Below are 5,494 nucleotides of genomic sequence, written 5' to 3' on the forward strand. Positions count from 1 at the left end.
AATACAATTTCGCATAAATCATCAAATAGTATTACACCACTTAGACACCGTGACCACCCCACCCCCACCCAACCGTTATCAAGCAGCGGAAACCACTTTAATGACGTATCGATTATACCAATGTCGGTTTTTATCCGTTCTAATTACGCAATTTTAAGAATAATAGATAATTAATGTGTCAAATCTTTATATGACCTTTTAGTTTTTAAAAAAAACCAAGTATTTTTTAATTATAACCGCCGGCGTACACATGTTTACATTATCAAGCGGATGATGTAACTTTTATTTTGTTATTCCACAGATAAACAAGTTTATCGCCATTGTCGAATGGCCCATAGATTACTGATAGATATAAATGTCGGTTGTAATAGTGATAATAGGTAATTAATCTGTCAACCATTTTCATGTAACTCTTTAAAAACACAGCAAAACCCAAACGATCTGTACAAGTTTGCCATCTTGTCCACTCCACTCAACTATATCACCTGTCTTAAGACGTAACATGAAGACTTGTTTGTTGCTGTTAGTTTTAACTGCAGGTATACTACATATTTATCATATAATTGGTTGAATTAATTAGACGTTATCTTATAATTGGTTGAACTAATTAGACATTATCTTATAATTGGTTGAACTAATTAGACGTTATCTTATAATTGGTTGAACTAATTAGAAGTTTATCTTATAATTCGCTGAATTAATTAGACGTTATCTTATAATTGGTTGAATTAATTAGACGTTATCTTATAATTGGTTGAACTAATTAGACATTATCTTATAATTGGTTGAACTAATTAGACGTTATCTTATAATTGGTTGAACTAATTAGACATTATCTTATAATTGGTTGAACTAATTAGACGTTATCTTATAATTGATTGAATTAATTAGACATTATCTTATAATTGATTGAATTAATTAGACGTTATCTTATAATTGGTTGAATTAATTAGACGTTATCTTATAATTGGCTGAATTAATTAGACGTTATCTTATAATTGGTTGAATTAATTAGACGTTATCTTATAATTGGTTGAATTAATTAGACGTTATCTTATAATTGATTGAATAAATTAGACGTTATCTTATTATTGGTTGAATTTATTAGACGTTATCTTATAATTGGTTGAATTAATTAGACGTTTATCTTATAATTGATTGAATTAATTAGACGTTATCTTATAATTGGTTTAACTAATTAAACATGTATCTTATGATTGGTTGAATTAATTAGTCGTCTATCTTATAATTGGTTGAATTAATTAGACGTTATCTTATAATTGGTTGAACTAATTAAACGTGTATCTTATGATTGGTTGAATTAATTAAACGTGTATCTTATGATTGGTTGAATTAATTAGTCGTTTATCTTATAATTGGTTGAATTAATTAGACGTTAGATAAGAGAGAGGGGGTTTAACGTCCACTCTACACACACTTGGTCGTTTAGGGACTAACATATGGTTAATTTTGTTTCAATAATTAACAGTGGGAGGAAACCGGAGGACCCGGAGAAAACCCACGAGGTTGGACAAGCGACTTGACTCAATGACAGACCTTGTGGTTTCACGCGCATGCGTTAACCATTCGGCCACCCAACCGCCCTATTTCTGAACAAACAGCTTAGGGAAAAGTTTCAAGACGAGCTATAGTCATTACATTTGAACGTTTTATTTGCAAAGGCCAAACTTAAACCCACTAAATATCGGCTCCTGTTTGACATGGTAATGCTGGGTCTTCATAATTTAGTAAACAGTAGGAAGGAAACAACAATAAATAAACAAATAAATAAATCGTCAGCATCTATATTAATTATTAATAATAGGCAGTAGGAGGTTGCTACGACCCATGGACCTTTTAGCTTAAACTAACGTTAAGAACTTAGTTGCGTTATGTCGTGTGGTGCGAACGATTTTCCGGCAATCTGCTAAGGAGCATTTACTTATTTTAGTTGGAAATGAAATGGGGTTTAACGTCCTACTGTTCTGCTCCGAACTGGGCTAATGAAGACGGGCCACGGTGGCTAAGTTTGCGTGTTCGATCCCGGTGTTCAATTCAATGGGATTTCAGTGGTGCAGGAAGGGGGACAGCTGCTGTCTCGTCGTTCGGATGGGACGACAAACCGAGGTCCCGTTTACACATTGACATGCACGTAAAAGTTCCCTTGCACATGGTATTTGATTTAACAATAGGCCGCAGCACAGTAGGACGTAAAACCCCATTTCATTTCTTATTTTAGTTTTATTTGTGACTTACCGTTGCACGACAATGGAACACAGAATCGGCGGCTATATTTAAATTATATTTAAATTAAAATACAGATCTATATTTTGTTCCGTTTTTCTTTATACTTTCGATGGCCTACACTATATGAAGATCTGACAAGTTGTACTCGAAGGTCGTGTCTTCGGTCAAATGAGCGGCTGTTGACATATGGCGTCAGACATTGATTAATCAATCAGCGTTGACGTTTTTAGTGTTTTACACCAAGAAGTCGCCGTAACAGGTTTCATTGGCTTATCCCGTACTTCAACCAAAACGTAATAACGTAATATAATAACTTTTCCGGGTAGTAAAGACAAGTACAACGAAATTTTGAACTATAAAAAACGAAACGAAATAGGATCTGTGTTTTAATCAGATTGGGCTATATTTCAACATTCGCTGTGTATAAATGCGTCAAAATTTGCATCAGACAAAAGAAGTGAAAGATATTATTGAATGTATATTTTCAGGGTGTTGGTGTGCAACTGTAGCCCCTGGGCGATGTTTATTTAGTTGCATAACGTTGTATTCCCCAATATGTGGAGATGACGGCGTTACCTATGACAACAGATGCCATATGGCGGCGCGGGCATGCGTGTACGTAACATTTATATATAGTTCTAATCGAGATGGTCAGATTTAAGGTCAAATAAGTCTATGTAGCATAACATTAGAATTTAAATGGGGTTTAGCGTCCTACGCTATCGCACGGATAACGTAGAAGGATATACGACGTACAATGTACTCTGCGGGAAATTTTGCCTGTACAACGGCAATACAGTCTACTCTTATATCGAATTCGAGGGACTGGATGACCGAATGGTTAGCACGTGTGCGGTGTATCATAAGCCTGTCATTGAGTCAACTGGCCTGGTTTCGATTCCCCGGTTGTACGTGACAAGGTATAGGGTCACCTGTCCAACGTCGTGGGTTTTCTCCGGATCCTTTGGTTTCCTCCCACTGCTAAAGACTCCTCCGCGCAAGCGAATAATTGAAATAAAATTGAACCATATGTTAGTCGCGAAATGACCTGGTTTGTGTCGAGTGGACGTTAAACCCTATCTCTCTCTCTCTCTGTCTTATATCAAATTCCAACCTGCCAAGGTTCTTTTACGCACGCGCCAACGTATACACGGGACCTGAGCCCTGTTGCTCGAAATCTTAGCTAAAGATACAATCCAAATTTTAGTAGATACTTCAATTTTGATTGGCTAAGCGCTAAAATCAATCTAATATTATCCAATCAAATTACTAAAATTTGGATTTGATCTTAGTTAAGATTTCGTGAAATAGGCATCAGGTTTTATAGTTCTACCCAAAAGAATAGACGTTGTTTCCTGCCAGCCCCCCCCCCCTCCGCCCTCTCCCCCCGAACTCTGCACCCACTGACACAGAGAACAACCCGGAAACGAACCCGAGACCTCAAGATTAGCGAACCAGTAACTTAAACACAGAATCACAGTATTTGTCAAATTTAATTTTAAAGGCTCAATACCACTCTTGTTGTAACTGAATAATATGTCCCAATCTTTATTCTGGTCAACAAATTGTACTATTTTACAATATTCCAATTAATTGACGATACAAATTTCATCTTAACACACCTAATTTAAAAAATTGGAAAAATTCAACTAAATGATTTGAAAAGCCTGACGTAAACGTTTCCAAATGTGACTTGAATTTAAACATATTTTTGAACCCTGTGGACAAGTAAAATAGGATTTAATGGATAATGTACACAACAGGTAAGACACTAAAACATCTAGTACTTAGAATAAGGTTATTTTTTTATTTTCTGGAGCTGTCAAGCCAGCAAGAGTGTTATTGTCCCTTTAATACATGAGGGGTCAGATTTGATCACCTACATCACACCTCTGTTTGGTGTCACGGTAGCTAAGTGGGTAAGACGCCGACTAGCTAGCCTGGAGGTCGCGTGTTCGATCCCTACATTGGCCGAGAAAGTTCATCCATATTTTCCGGCGAGTTCCCCCTTGTCAGTGATGCAGGACGAAGGGCCTGACAAGGACAGCTGTCTAGTCGTACACATTGGCGTGCACATAAAAGATCCCTTGGCAGTTGGAATTCGATATTCCAAGTAAGAGTAAGCCATTGCGCCGGTGCCCGGACTAATTGTCCCTCATAGCACACTATATGGCGTATGCTCGTCTTCATTAGCTTAGTTCGGAGCGGAACAGTAGGACGTTAAACCCTATTTCATTTCATTTCATTTCATTTCACACCTCAGCTTGAAAGTGACCATTTTTCAAGAATATTCCCAATTCTTGAATAACCAGTGCAGGTCAGTTTAACATAAACCATATAGCCAGATTAGTTCCAGAATAATCCATGCACTGAACTCATGAACAACACATCTCATTGTGTACGAGGGGGCGGTGGGGGGGGGTAGTAAGGTGGGGGAGGGGTTCTAATTCGTGTCCTTTAAATCATAATGTCTGTCATTCAATCAAGTGGTGATATTTCGTTCCTAAGCTTGTACGTGATACGGAGAACGATCGTCTGCGCAACCTTGTAGATTTCCCTTTCGGGTCCCTCGATTAGCTCTCACTGCTAATTATTGAAACCAAATTATACTATATGTTGCTCCCAAAATGATAATGTAAAGATCACGGACAATGGCCAGGGATCAAATACGTGTGCTTTATCACATATAAGATCTGTAAATGAGCCAAGTGGTGTGGTTTCGATCCCAAGCATGTACGTGACAAGGATTAGGGTCGCCTACGCAACCTCGTTGGTTTCCTTAGGATCCCCAAAATTACCCCCCATTGCTCAAGAACCCTACGCGCAAGCGAATTACTGAAATAAATTGCACCATGTTAGTTCCGAAATGACGTATCATTATGTAAAAATCATAGACATTGTTTTTAAATCTTTTACAGGTCTGGAATTACAGTAAGAGTTAAACATGCGGGACCCTGTGACGAAATTTCTGACAGTTAGCATGTTTGACCGACATAAATGAATAATAAAACATTACATGGTTTTTGTTGTTTTATTCAAGCGTTTGTCATGAATAAATATCCTTAGAATTAAGCCTACACATATCTGTGGGCCTGTTTTCCAAATTCTATTTCTTTTAAATATGCTGACGTCCGGCTAATGTGGCCACGTATGCATTTTCGCCGATTACATGAAAACAGTCCCATTACCTTGTCCTTGGCATAAGACCGACGTTTCTATGACGACCGAAAACGCATACAATAGAGTC

The 5,494-nt window shown here is 37.4% G+C and overlaps 1 long non-coding RNA gene across 1 annotated transcript; it reads left to right on the forward strand.

Annotated features, from left to right (window-relative positions):
• Positions 1-405: 405 nt before the first annotated feature.
• LOC126824996 (uncharacterized) lies at positions 406-5,262 on the forward strand. The gene is made up of 3 exons (XR_008788651.1): positions 406-539; positions 2,736-2,862; positions 5,166-5,262. It is a non-coding gene; the product is annotated as an uncharacterized LOC126824996 (long non-coding RNA).
• Positions 5,263-5,494: the final 232 nt, after the last annotated feature.

The sequence above is a fragment of the Patella vulgata genome, chromosome 6, assembly GCF_932274485.2.
Source record: "Patella vulgata chromosome 6, xgPatVulg1.2, whole genome shotgun sequence".
Lineage (NCBI taxonomy): Eukaryota > Metazoa > Mollusca > Gastropoda > Patellidae > Patella > Patella vulgata.